Below are 15,733 nucleotides of genomic sequence, written 5' to 3' on the forward strand. Positions count from 1 at the left end.
TTTAAAAGAGAAAATAAATAAGCTGCTCAGAACTGGTTTTTTATTTTGATTGAAGTTAAATATCTTCTTGTGCTCATTCATAAAATGAATCAAGTAGCATGTAGTGAACAATGACCTTCAAAGCATGACTACCATCAATACAAAGACAAGTTACATTTGGTGCTTTCTTAAAGTATATTTAAAATAAGCTAGTGACATAATGCATAGAGAGTGAAGTTGCTCAGTCGTGTCCGACGCTTTTCAACCCCATGGACTGTAGCCTACAAGGCTCCTCCGTCCATGGGATTTTCCAGGCAAGAGTACTGGAGTGGGTTGCCATTTTCTTCATGGTAAGAGTTTAATCATTACAGTTCTATGCTGAACCAGTCTTTGACCTTAGGTCAATTACTTTCTTTTCTGTGACTCATTTCTTGTGTCTTTAAAAGGAAGATATTAGACTAGATAATTTCTTAGGCCTTTTCAGTTCAAAATATATTGAATAAATTTTGTATAATTAATTTGCTACAGTTGCTAACTTATATCATCATATACTCAATAAAAAATGTCCTAGAAGACTGACATTGCCACTACTTCCAAACCATTTTGGACAAGAATTATTTCTATCATTTCTTCAAAATAAGTTTGATTCATATGACAGATAAATAGATGAAGAGTGGGAGATAGGCAGGGCTGGTCTGATAGTTAATTGCAGTGGAAGTCCCAGAACTCAGTTTCTCCCACAAGCCTGCCCTTAGTTTTGCAAAGTTGTCTCTGAGATAATTTTACTAAACACTAGTACTCCAAAACAAAACTGAAAATAATTGTAGTGAAAGTGTTAGGTAGTTAGAGTAAAGAAAAAAAAAAAAAGTCCAAAATGGCCACTAAAAAATGGCAGCTAAAAGGCAGACAAAGGAATGAAACAGTTTGCACAAAACAAAAAAGGGAAAATCTACAGCCTGGAGTAAAAAAAATTTGGTGGGGAGAAAACATTCTTAACATGACCCCTTCCCTGGTTGGTCTCAAATACAAGCCCTGTTTGACATGGAACAGAATGTATCAGTCTCTGCAGACTGCTTGGGTGAGGAACAAAGGATATAAAGAGAAAAAAACTAAAATGGGCTGGGTCCCCTCTCACATCTCAAGGGTATATTTTCATGTTACTTGTTTAATAAATCCTGCTTGCATGAGCTTTCCTGGTCTGTCATTTTAATTCTTTCACTAAAACAAGAAAAGGAACACGAAAAGAGCCACACCTGACAAAAAAAGCATACAGGCATTGAGACCAGCCATTCCCATGTTTAAATTATGAATTTAACATATGTTAACCATATAGGGGCACATTCAGATTCTATGATGGCTTCACATAATCTGGGAGGTTCTCTTTTTAAAAGGAAGCCGTAGAACCATAAATACAAAACTGTGTATAAGATCCTCCCAGCCAAGAAGGGATTGGATGTTGAGGGGGAGTCCTCAAGTTTAGCTGAGTGACTTAGTATATTTAGTGAATCTAAACCTCAGTTTCCTCAGCTTCCAAATGAATTGAGTACATCTCTTGAAGTTGACTATGAGAAGTAAGTTAGATAATATTTGTAAAGCATGTAGCAAAGAGAAAGGAAATTCAATATGTATTAACTCTACTATATTTGTGTCAAGGTTTTGTTAAAGACCAATTACACCAGACAAAGCTAAATAGACAAGAAAGTTTTTGTTAAAAACTATTGAATTCTCTCTATGGGAGACAGATTGATTCAACTGTATTGAAACCACAGGCAGGACGGTTTTAAGCACCGGGATGAGCTAGTGGAAAAGTACTAGAGAACAAGCTAGTGGAAGTTGATCAGTGTAATTAGGCATCTGTGTTTACTCACTGACACTTATCAAAGTTGGTTTCTCACCTCCCACAGAGGCTAGAGGATAGGAATGTTCAAAATTTTCCACTGAAATATAACTATGTTTTACTCTTATTTAATACCAGCAAAGCAGAATCAGAATATATCTTGGGCTGTATAGAAACTGAAAATTTTCTAGAAACTTTAAAGTTTCTGAAATATTTATATTGATGATGCTTTACCCATACAAATAACCTAGGGAGGGTTAGGCATCTCTTCTTATTGGACAACATATCAAATAATCCTAATTATTTTTAGTATTTCTCTTTTTAAAAGGCAAAAGAAAAATTTTTGTGAATTTCCAGGGATCCTCTGGAAAGTTCCAAAGTCAATTTGAGATCAAGCAAATTTCACTTGGAATTCTATTTTGAGATGGCAAAATATCAGAAGTTTTTAAAAATTCAGGATATTTGGGCACTTGTAATCTGATCATGAGTCACCAAAACATTACTTGGTTACCTATTTAACCAAAGTATCAGAGGAGTTTAAAAGGCAATATGGGTGGTAACATGATTGAAAAAACAAAATTTATAGCTCTTTTAAATGTGAGAAGAATTGGCTCACTTAAATAATCAATACATATTCAAGTCAACATGAAATATAAGAAGTTATTCAATAAAACACAGAAACTTTACTTTCTAGGAAAGTTACTTATAAGGAAAATAAAACCTTTTACAATTGTATTAGGAACAAACCAATAATCTAGGAAACTTTTGGCATTTAACAGAGAGAACACAAAACTCTAGTTTCGCATCAGGACATCATTGATACTAAAAGTCATTAAAAAAGTAAAAAACAAATTAACCCAGTATTAACTAGCTCTGACAACACAAAATTATTCTGCAAACCTACAAATATTCTTACCATTCAGATTTTATCATACATTTTCTTCTCACTCAAGAGCAACCAGTCACTTTAATTTACAATGATATTACTTTTTTCCCCTTAAAATACACCCAGCATAACTTACACACTTTTTTATTTTTAAACAAAAACACATCCTCCAGTCTTAATATACTTTGCATACAAAATTGTTTTGCTTTACCCTAATTGTTTCTGGTAGATTCATTTAGATATGTGGATTATACTTTTTAACCCCTAGTAGGTTACGGAGCAAACAAGGAAATAGATTGTTGTGAACAGTCTTATATCAGAATTCTATAGCAGACAAGTTTATGAATATACCGTCTCACAATTTTTTATAGGTATATGCGTTCTTATGGTGTACTTTCTCCATATGACAGCAATAATATATTTAATAACAGACCCAACGTTTTTAGCCTCTAAGTAACAAAAATATAAGAAAAAATTATACAAAAGATGTATGCTCTTTGGAAGAAAATCTATGACCAACCTAGACAGCATATTAAAAAGCAGAGACGTTTTGTCCAACAAAGGTCCATCTAGTCAAAGCTATGGTTTTTCCAGTAGCCATGTATGGATGTGAGAGTTGGACTGTAAAAGAAAGCTGAGTGCTGAAGAATTAATGCTTTTGAACTGTGGTGTTGAAGAAGACTCTTGAGAATCCCAAGGACTTCAAGGACATCCATCCAGTCAATCTTAAAGGAAATCAGTTGTGAATATTCACTGGAAGGACTGATGCTGAAGCTGAAGCTCCAATACTTTGCCCACCTGATGTGAAGAACTGACTCATTTGAAAAAAAACCCTAATGCTGGGAAAGACTGAAGGTGGGAGAAGAAGGGGACAACAGAGGATGAAATGGTTGGATGGCATCACCAACTTGATGGACATGAGTTTGATTAAGCTCCAGGAGTTGGTGATGGACAGGGAGGCCTGGCGTGTTGCAGTCCATGGGGTTGCAAAGAGTTGGATATGACTGAGCAACTGAACTAAACTGATACGAACTTAAACTACTGCCTAACAAAGGTTTTAGTAGATTATTTTAGAAATTACCTAGATATTTCATTAATATTATTTAATTTAGCATAATTCTAATATTTTCCTTTACAAAAATATTTTGGAAAGTATTTTTAAGCAGAAGTAGAAGATATAATTATGGTTGAAATACAGTTATTCAAAATAAATGTTCAGAATAAGATTTATAGTCTTAAATATCTAGTAGATATCTGTTTGATCATAAACCCAAGTAAAATTTTAAAAGTATGCTTTTATTACATTTAATCATGATAAGTCAGAAAACCACTGTTTTTATTTTTATGTGGACTTGATTTTTTAAACATTTGGATTAATTTTATAAGAATATACATTATATCTGTATCATGCAAAGCTCAGTGTGTGTGTGTGTGTTTAATCTGAGAAGTTCAGTAATATTTATTTCTCTAAGCCTATTGTAATAGAGTTCCTTTAACCAGAAATTATAAGTTAATTTAGTAATTCCATCCAGAGGCAGGAAAAACATCAGATCATAGAGTCAACAGGAGTCTTTAAAGGAGGAGAATTAGAAGAATAAGAAATTCCCATGGGGGAGAGACACACCAACTAACCGACCAAAAGTCAAACACAATCTCAGCACATGGGGACTTCGCTGGTCTTCCAGTGGCTAATACTCTGAGCTCTCCAATGCAGGGGGCCCAGATTTGAACCCTGGTCAGGGAACTAGATCCCACATATCACAACTAAAGATCTCGCATGCCACATCTAGAATTCCACGTGCCACAGCTAAAAATCCCACATACTGCAATAATGATCAAAGATCCCACATGCTGCAACTAAGATCTGGTGCAGCCAAATTAATCAATAAATATTAAAAAAAAAATCTCTCAGCACACGACAAGTACTCTAAGTACCATAAAACCAAAGTTCAATCAAATAAAATCTCATTACCATCAAAAATATGATTAGAATTAAAGTCAGTTACTTACCATGCTTCAGGGGTCAGATGTCTGAAGTACTGAATCAGAAATCAATGGTTCCCTGATCTATCAGTCAGGAGTGAGGATAGAGGCTTTAAAGTTGAGCACCAGGAGCCTTGGGTGAGAGGCCTGAGGTTCAGTGATGAAACCTATCCTATCTGAGGTGTGACACCACAGCTGTCAAAGAAAATTTGCAAAAGACAGAGTTAGGTTGGCAAGGTTACTGGGGAGAAAGATTAAGCTGAACATCACAGAAACAAAAGGTGAGTGGGTTTTCAAGTGCAAAAGTGACCTTGTGAAAAATACTAGAGGGCTTTATTTAGGTCCTCAGTTCATCTAATGTGATTAGGCCATCTCTGCTTGTTAATTGGAACTTACTGAAATTAGATTCCAACCCTCTTACAGAGACCAGGAAGTAGGAGTACAAGTTCCTTTGATGTTGTAATTCAAAGGATGTCTCACAGGTCCTTGAAGACATTTCTGGACTATCAAACTGATAAGAGGCTTTGAGATCTATATACACTTTAAGGGTCATTGACATCATCAAAATTAAGCATGTCATAAACCATCATTAACTGAAACAAATACATTCTTAAAAGGCAAAATAAAAGCTATTCATCTTACAGGTTCTTTTTTTTTTTTTTTAATCCCTTTTCTAATTGTATATGATGGTTGCTCAAAAATAAGGTATAAAGTGAAAAAATCGGTCTCAAATCATTAAGAACACAGAAATCAGATTCAGTATCCAGAGGGCAATCAATGTAACTGAAGAACACAAGATAAAGAGTATGGGAAAGAAATCAGGTTATAAACAAAGGTCAAAGGGAAAAGAAATAGGAGAGTGAAATTATTCAGGCTCAGAATGCATAAATAACCAGAAGCAAGCAAAACAGAAGAGACAATGCCTGAGAGGATTAAACTTTTGCATGTGTTTAGTAGTTTTCCTCACTGCCTTAACCCAAGGAAGAGGAATTGGCTCATGCCTAGACCACAGGCTTCCCTTAGACCTAAGTTAAACATGTACCAGAAATTAACTTGTTAAAATTCAACTTTTAAAATTTTTATGAAAAATCTCTTCTGAATGGATTAACATGACTATATTCCTCAGTTATATCTTGATTTCTTTAAATACTCTATTAAACAATTACCAAATTTTCACTGTGATATTTGGAAACCAAACTATTTTATGATTCACTGAATATGTGGTATGAAAAGACTTATCCAATTTTTGTGTTAAAACCCCACAGATTTTATTTCCTGGAGAAAAACACCATGCATCTCATTGATGACTCATAATATGTACAGATGACATGTCAACAGTCACCAAATACACTTTGCTCTAAAACATTTATCTATGTATGTGTACACATATGTATGTTACATATTTAGCAAGCATTTTTAAGGACTCAACTCAGCAGTGGTCACAGGACTGGAAAAGGTCAGTTTTCATTCTAATCCCAAAGAAAGGCAATGCCAAAGAATGCTTAGACTACTGCACAATTGCACTCATCTCACACACTAGTAAAGTAATGCTTAAAATTCTCCAAGCCAGGCTTCAGCAATACGTGAACTGTGAACTTTGTTCAAGCTGGTTTTAGAAAAGGCAGAGGAACCAGAGATCAAATTGCCAACATCCACTGGATCATAGAAAAAGCAAGAGTTCCAGGAAAAAAACTATTTTTGCTTTATTGACTATGCCAAATCCTTTGACTGTGTGGCTAACCATAAACTGTGGAAAATTCTGAAAGAGATGGAAATACCAGACCACCTGACCTGCCTCTTGAGAAACCTATATGCAGGTCAGGAAGCAAAAGTTAGAACTGGACATGGACTAACAGACTGGTTCCAAATAGGAAAAGGAGTACGTCAAGGCTGTATATTGTCACCCTGCTTATTTAACTTATATTCAGAGTACATCATGAGAAATGCTGGACTGGAAGAAGCACAAACTGGAATCAAGATTGTCAGGAGAAATATAAATAACCTCAGATATGCAGATGACACCGCGCTTATGGCAGAAAGTGAAGAGGAACTCAAAAGCCTCTTGAAGAACGTGAAGAGGAGAGCGAAAAAGTTGACTTAAAGCTCAACATTCATAAAACTAAGATCATGGCATCTGGTCCCATCACTTCATGGGAAAGAGGTGGGGAAACAGTGGAAACAGTGTCAGACTTTATTTTTTGGGGCTCCAAAATCACTGCAGATGGTGACTGCAGCCATGAAATTAAAAAACGCTTGCTCCTTGGAAGGAAAGTTATGATAAACCTAGAAAGCATATTCAAAAGCAGAGACATTACTTTGGCAACAAAGGTCCGTCTAGTCAAGGCTATGGTTTTTCCAGTGGTCATGTATGGATGTGAGAGTTGGACAATAAAGAAAGCTGAGCACCAAAGAATTGATGCTTTTAAACTGTGGTGCTGGAGAAGACTCTTGCGAGTCCCTTGGACTGCAAGGAGATCCAACCAGTCCATCCTAAAGGAGACCAATCCTGGGTGTTCATTGGAAGGACAGATGCTGAGGCTGAAACTCCAATACTTTGGCCACCTCATGCAAAGAGTTGACTCATTGGAAGAGACTCTGATGCTGGGAGAGATTGGGGGCAGGAGGAAAAGGGGACAACAGAGGATGAGATGGCTGGATGGCATCACCAACTCGATGGACATAAGTTTGCATGAACTCTGGGAGTTGGTGATGGACAGGGAAGCCTAGTGTGCTGTGATTCATGGGGTTACAGAGTCAAACACGACTGAGCGACTGAACTGAACTGAACTGATTTTTAAGGACTAGAACATAAAATGGGGCATAGAAACCTGACAGAATATGGTATGCTGAAGTTTATTTGAATCACTGTTAATAAATTATTTCTAGGCCATGAAAAATTTTCTTAGCAAGCAAAAATGTCATTTGTTATATAATAATGAGTATACCTAACCCTGCTTTATTTTTGGAAACATTAATAATGCCCATTAACTGCTGAAACACAACAAACCATAAAATACTTCAGAAACTAAAAAAGTAAAACTGAAAATTTGGTCATTTGGTGTTTGTTATGGTGCACACAATATATCAAATATTTTCAATTATTTTTAAATACATATTTTGGAAATGTTTTTGAGCATGTATTAAACATTGACAAATACATAGTGCAAAAATAACAAATGAAAACATATCATACATAGAATAACGGTGCAGTTACTAGATTTATATAAATAATAAACAGCTTACTACAATAAACAGCTTACAGTAAACTGCACGATTTCCTATAAGAGTGTTTGATATTATCTATGCTACAACTCTCAATTTCTTTATTTCATAGTCTGAGAAGACAGGATATTTAGAAGCTTCTCTGGGGGACAAGAGTGTGTATTTCTAAAGACTTTTTCAGCCTACTTTAAAATATGTTTTGATATACACTGTCAGTGTGTATTGCTCTATATTCCTTTTGCTTTTGTTTGCTACACAGATGATTAATTCTTATTTCAGTGTCACTGATCAAATTAATTTATATGAGTGCATTCTTATTTTAAAATCTTCCTAATTTATTTCTTGACATCTTTCCCAATCTTATTCATAACAACAACAAAATATGTGGCAAGTGAGTGCGTTAGAAATGTAGAAAACAAATCAGCATGTTGGGTCAGATCCATGATTGATATGCTTTGATCCTTTATCTTTATAATTGCATTAGGGATGAATTTTTGAAAATTCCCCACTGATTTTCCTCCAGCATGGCTGACTTTTTCATGGCATATTGCTGAATCTCACAAACATTGGTTCAATATTGATGGGAAGTTTCAAAGTTGAATGGAAGCTGTTGAGAGGTCAGAATTGTTTTGTGTTCTGTAGAAACCAGGGTCAGATACATAATCCCTATTTGAGTTATACTATTTGCTTAGAGGATTAGTACTTCCTGAACTTAGATACCTTAAAGAAATTTTATTTAAAAAAATTAATTGTAGTTCCTCATTGGATCTGGGATATAAGTCCTCTAGAGTTTGAACCATAGATGAACTCAAATTAGAGACAACCACTGTTTCCCAAAAAATCACACTGCCAGTCTTCCTACAGGTTAAGCTATTTACTTACTAATTTTTATCTGCCTCCCCGATTTTCTTTTTTAGAATGTATTCTCTCCAAGTAAGATACCCAGTTTTTCATGCACACTGATAGGTATTCCTAGGTCATCAGAGAAGTTTGAACACGTCTTCATTTTCCCCTGCAGAACCAATTTAGAGTCAACCTGAATAGTCCCCTACTGAAATTTAAAACTTTTTATGTAGTCCTTCTGGTTAAAATTATCCATCTTATGACACTCAGAATCACTACACTTAAATATGGATAGAAACGCTTTGGATTTATTGACTAGCTTTCTTCTTTTACTTTCTTCCCATCTATTGAATGTGAATATAATAAACACTGACCTTTTATTTTTTCCTCTAAGTGAAATTATTTATTCTTTGTTATTCATATTTGTATTCTAAAACTATATGTAAACAACCCCTCACCAATGATGGGAATAAAGAGAGTTCATTCTAGGTGAAATCATTTCCTCTGCTATGCTGAGTGCTACAGAAATATGAACTTCTTTGTTTTTTATGTAAATTGAACTTGAGACTCACCGATGGCCTCCCAGCAGCTCAAGAGACATCTTAAACACTGCACCATGGTACCCTGGTTTTGCTTTTAGCTAGCCTAGAATTTAAGAACATTCTGGAAGTAATATTGGCAAAAGTTTCTTTACTGATCCTACCTACAGGAAAAAGGGTGGTTTGTTTTATTAAGAGTGAAAAAAACTGGACTTGTTCTAGTTCCCTCGAATCTAAGTATGCTAGAGATTACAAGCTTATTTGATTTGCTCCTTGTTTTTGGTCTACTTTGGCAGACTCAGAACATCTATGCAAGACCTCACTCACCTCACAGTTCAACCATAATGTCCAGACCCAGAGGTAGAAATGGTTTCAAGTTCAGGTCATATTCTCTCACTCAGCCTGACTGGAACAAAGCTAATATGTTGCTCCTCAGTTTACATTTCTGCCTGTTGTTCAATTGGTTTAAAACTAAGCTTTGACTGTGATGTGATTAATTTCTAGCATTATCCCAACTATGTTAACATTTATTGAAAACTTACCATGGATCTCTCAAGCACTTTTCTTGTAACTTAATTTTTATGTAATTTCTTTTTAGTAAACTCTGATGCAGGTATTAGTACACCCATTTTACTCCTGAACAAAACAGTTTCTGACAGTTTACATATCTTGGCAAATTTATTTAACTTACTACATCTAGTGCATAGTAGAGTTCTTATCAGAGCCTCACATCCTTCATGTTTTGCATGAATTGAATAGTAAAAAGCTGATGGCCTATCAGAAATTCACTCAGTTCAGTTCAGTTACTCAGTCGTGTCTGACTCTTTGCAACTCCATGAACCATACCACGCCAGGCCTCCCTGTCCATCACCAACTCCCAGAGTCCACCCAAACCCATGTCCATTGAGTTGGTGATACCATCCAACCATCTCATCCTCTGTTGTCCCCTTCTCCTCCTGCCCTCAATCTTTCACAGCAACGGAGTCTTTTCCAATGAGTCAGCTCTTCACATCAGGTGGCTAAACTACTGGAGTTTCAGCTTCAACATCAGTCTTTCCAATGAACACCCAGGACTGATCTCCTTTAGGATGGACTGGTTGAATCTCCTTGCAGTCCAAGGGATTCTCAAGAGTCTTCTCCAATACCACAGTTCAAAAGCATCAATTCTTTGGCGCTCAGCTTTCTTTATAGTCCAACTCTCACATCCATACATGACCACTGGAAAAACCATAGCCTTGACAAGGTGGACCTTTGTTGGCAAAGTAATGTCTCTGCTTTTTAATATGCTTTCTAGGTTGGTCATAACTTTCCTTCCAAGGAGCAAGCGTCTTTTAATTTCACGGCTGCAATCACCATCTGCAGTGATTTTGGAGCCCAGAAAAATAAAGTCAGCCACTGTTTTCACTGTTTCCCCATCTATTTGCCATGAAGTGATGGGACTGGATGCCATGATCTTAGTTTTATGAATGTCGAGCTTTAAGCTAACTTTTTCACTCTCCTCTTTCACCTTCATCAGGTGGCTCTTGAGTTCTTCTTCACTTTCTGCCATAAGGGTGGTGTCATCTGCATATCTGAGGTTATTGATATTTCTTCCGGCAATCTTGATGCCAGCTTGTGCTTCTTTGAGCCCTGCATTTCTCATGATGTACTCTTGCATATAAGTTAAATAAGTAGGGTGACAATATACAGCCTTGATGTACTTCTTTTTCTATGTGGAACCAGTCTGTTGTTCCATGTTATTTATGCCTCCCCCCAAATTATTAGAAGCTTGCATGAAATTGCATTGGAAAATTTTGCCCTCATTTCAATCCTCTTTTCCAGGGTATAACATTAGTGAAATAATTCCCAAAGACTAAACATTCCTGTAAAATATTGTCTTAGCTGAAGGAAAGTCAGATTAAATAATATAGAAAATGTTATAATCAATGAAATCAAATAATTTCTTTTTCTATTTTCCAGTTGGTTTCAGTTATTGAAGTAGTTTTGCCAGTGGTACTGCTCCTTTGTGTAATATATATTATAATAACAGAATTGTCTTTAAATCAGAATAGTAGAAGGGAAAATATAGCAGATTTAACACATGTATCCCCATCCCCCCCCACCCAACTCACAGGACAGATACACACACACATGGTTAAAACTGATTATAACAATATTGTGAAATGCTTTAGTTTTTATATTGATCTGGATTAATGATACCTTTGTATATGTGGATGTTCTGAAACATTCAAAATTTTAAATGTCAATGGATTCTCATGTCATCTAATCTATGCTATGGGCTTCCCTCATGGTTCAGACAGTAAAGAGTTTGCCTGCAATGTGGGATAACCAGATTCTACCCCTGGTTTGGGAAGATCTCCTGGAGAAGGAAATGGCAACCCACTCAAGTATTCTTGTGTGGAAAATCCCATGGGCAGAGGAGCCTGGCAGGCTACAGTCCATGCATGGAGTTGCAAAGAGTTGGACATGACCAAGCGACCTCACTTTTCTTTTCTTTCATCAGAAGTATAAGAGACTAATGATGATTATATTACATGAGAAATTGTTTTTATGAAAAAAAGTGTTTCTTAAAAAAGTATTATATGATGAAAAACAAAGTTTTCTCTAAGATTAGTAAAAGATAAGGATGCCCGATCTTGCTACATTTATTCACCATAGTATTGGAAGTCCTAGGCAGAGCAAATAAGCAAGTAAAAGGAATAAATGACATCTAAGTTGAAAAGAATAAAACTGTTACTATTTGCAGATGACAAAACCTCATGTGAAGAGTTGCCTCATTGGAAAAGACCCTGATGCTGGGAGGGATTGGGGGCAGGAGGAGAAGGGGAAAACAGAGGATGAGATGGCTGGATGGCATCACGGACTCGATAGACATGAGTTTGAGTGAACTCCGGGAGTTGGTGATGGACAGGGAGGCCTGGTGTGTTGTGATTCATGGGGTTGCAAAGAGTCAGACACGACTGAGCGATTGAACTGAACTGAACTGAACTGAATATCAGATAGAAAACCCTAAAGTTGAAATAATTCAGTCATGCTGCAGGGTACAAAAATCAACAAAAGTCTGATGTATTTATACAAACTAATAAATAAAAAGAAAAATATATTATGAAAGAAAAATAATTTAAAAATAATATTAAAATTAAAATTAATATTAAAATAATCTCATTTACAGTTGCATCAAAATAACTTAGGAATAAATTTAACAAAGAAATTGAAAGGTCTATACACTGTAAACTATAAGATATTAATAATAGAAGCAGAATACAAAGGAAAAGTAATCTGTAATCACTGACTAGAAGAATTAATATTGTTAAAGTGTCCATACTACTTAAAACAATGTACATACCCAATGTGATCACTATCACAATTCTAATAATATTTTCCACAAAAACATAACAATCCTAAAGTTTGTATGAAACCACAGAAGTGTCCAAGAAGTCAAGGTCATGTCTAGTAAAAAGAACAAATCTGGAGGCATCATGCTCCCTGATCACACCACATAACAAAACTCTAGTCATCAAAAGAGTATGGTACTGGCACATAGGTCAATGGGACAAAATAGAGGGCCCAGAAATAACCTATGCTTTTATGGTTAATTAATATACAATGAAAGGGGCAAGAATATATAAGAGGTAAAGGACAGCGTCTTCAATAAATGGTGTTGGAAAAACAGGACAGACACATGAAAAATAATAAACTGGATCACTTTTGTATAGCATACATAAGAATTAACTCAAAATGGATTAAAAAATTAAATGTAGTACCTGAGACCATAAAACTACTAGAAGAAAACATAAGTGAAGAGCTCTTTGACACTAGTCTTGTCATTTATTTTCTGAAAATGATACCATAATCAAAAGCAAGAAAAGCAAAAGTAATTGAGACTACCTCAGACTAAAAAGCTCTATACAGCAAAGGAAACTATCAACAAAAGAAAAAAGTAATTGACAATGGGAGAAAACATTTGCAAGTCATGTATCTGATAAGGGTTAATATAAAAATATAAGTATTAAAAGAACTCATGCAACACTATTGCAGGAAAAAAAGTTTGATTAAGAAGTCTTAAAAGACCCAGCACAAGCACAGAAATTGAAACTGTAATCATGACCAAGTGGACTTTATCCCAAGGATGCAAGGATTCTTCAACATTTGCAAATTAATCAATGTGATATGCCACATTAACAAATTGAAAGTTAAAAACCATATGATTATCTCAATAAATGCAAAGAAAGCCTTTGACAAAATTCAACATCCATTTATGATAAAAACCCTCTAGAAAGCAGGCATAGAAGGAACATACCTCAACATAATAAAAGCTATATATGATAAATGCACACCGAACATTATCCTCAATGGTGAAAAATTGAAAGCATTTCCCCTAAAGTCAGGAACAAGACAAGGGTGCCCACTCTCACCACTACTATTCAACATAGTTTTGGAAGTTTTAGTCACAACAATCAGAGAAGAAAATAAATAAAAGGAATCCAGATTGGTAAAAAAAGAAGTAAAACTCTTACTGTTTGCAGATGACATGATCCTCTATATGAAAACCCTAAAGATTCCACCAGAAAATTACTAGAGCTAATCAATGAATATAATAAAGTTGCAGGATATAAAATTAACACACAGAAATACCTTGATTTCCTATATACTAACAATGTGTATAGTTAGTGAGATGTTACTGAGAAAACAGAAAAATAAATTAAGGAAACAGTTCCATTTACCATTGAAATGAAAGGAATAAAATACTTAGGAATAAATCTACCTAAGGAAACAAAAGACCTATATATAGAAAATTATAAAACACTGATGAAAGAAATCAAAGAGGACACAAATAGATGGAGAAATATACCATGTTCATGGATCAGAAGAATCAAAATAGTGAAAATGAGTATACTACCCAAAGCAATCTATAGATTCAATGCAATCACTATCAAGCTACCAATGACATTTTTCACAGAACTAGAACAAGTAATTTCACAATTTGTATGGAAATACACACACACAAACACACACACACACACACAAACCTCGAATAGCCAAAGCAATCTTGAGAAAGAAGAATGGAACTGGAGGAATCAAGCTGCTTGACTTCAGATTATACTACAAAGCCACAGACATCAAGATAGTATGGTACTGGCACAAAGACAGAAATATAGATTAACGGAACAAAATAGAAAGCTCAGAGATAAATCCATACACCTGTGGACACCTTACCTTTGACAAAGGAGCAAAGAATAAACAATGGAGAAAAGACAATCTTTTTAACAAGTAGTGCTGGGAAAACTGGTCAACTACCTGTAAAAGAATGAAACTAGAATACTTTTTAACACCATACACAAAAATAAACTCAAAATGGAATAAAGATCTAAATGTAAGACCAGAAACTATAAACCTCCTAGAGGAAAACATAGGCAAAACACTCTCTGAAATAAATCACATCAGGATCCTCTATGACCCACCTCCCAAATTAATGGGTATAAAAGCAAAAATAAACAAATGAGACCTAATTAAACTTAAAAACTTTTGCACAATGAAGGAAACTATAAGCAAGGTGAAAAGACAGCCTTCAGAATGGGAGAAAATAATAGCAAACAAGCTGACTTTATTTTTCTGGGCTCCAAATTCACTGCAGATGGTGATTGTAGCCATGAAATTAAAAGATGCTACTCCTTGGAAGGAAAGTTATGACCAACCTAGAAAGCATATTAAAAAGCAGAGACATTACTTTGTCAACAAATATCCGTCTAGTCAAGGCTATGGTTTTTCCAGTGGTCATGTATGGATGTGAGAGTTGGACTATAAAGAAAGCTGAGCACCAGTGAATTGATGCTTTTGAACTGTGGTGTTGGAGAAGACTCTTGAGAGTCCCTTGGACTGCAAGGAGATCCAACCAGTCCATCCTAAAGGAGATCAGTCCTGGGTGTTCATTGGAAGGACTGATGTTGAAGCTGAAACTCCAGTACTTTGGCTATTTGATGTGAAGAACTGACTCGTTGGAAAAAAAACCTGATGCTAGGAAAGATTGGGGCAGGTGGAGAAGGGGATGACAGAGGATGAGATGGTTGCATGGCATCACCAACTCAATGGACATGGGTTTGGGTGGACTCCTGGAGTTCGTGATGGACAGGGAGGCCTGGTGTGCTGTTGTTCATGGGGTCACAAAGAGTCGGACACGACTGAGCGACTGAACTGTATTGAACAGCAAACAAAGCAACTGACAAAGAATTAATCTCAAAAATATACAAGCAGCTCAGGCAGCTCAATTCCAGAAAAATAAATGACCCAATCAAAAAATGATCTATAGAACTAAACAGATATTTTTCCTAAGAAGACACACAGATGGCTAACAAACACATGAAAATTTGTTCAACATCACTCAGAGAAATGCAAATCAAAACCACAATGAGATACCATCTCATGCCAGTCAGAATGACTGCTGTC

General features: G+C 35.6%; 1 long non-coding RNA gene across 2 annotated transcripts in view; it reads right to left on the reverse strand.

Moving 5' to 3' along the window:
• The window catches only part of LOC147361812 (uncharacterized), a 75,233-nt gene that overhangs the window by 18,163 nt on the left and 41,337 nt on the right, over window positions 1-15,733 (reverse strand). For both annotated transcript variants that reach the window (XR_015137650.1, XR_015137649.1), the window contains exon 3: window positions 4,713-4,880. This is a non-coding gene — a long non-coding RNA (uncharacterized LOC147361812). The remainder of the gene's footprint in view (window positions 1-4,712; window positions 4,881-15,733) is intronic.

The sequence above is a fragment of the Bos grunniens genome, chromosome 12 (assembly GCF_055505025.1).
Source record: "Bos grunniens cultivar Pamir isolate PY7600 chromosome 12, Bosgru_T2T1.0, whole genome shotgun sequence".
In the NCBI taxonomy this organism is placed as follows: domain Eukaryota; kingdom Metazoa; phylum Chordata; class Mammalia; order Artiodactyla; family Bovidae; genus Bos; species Bos grunniens.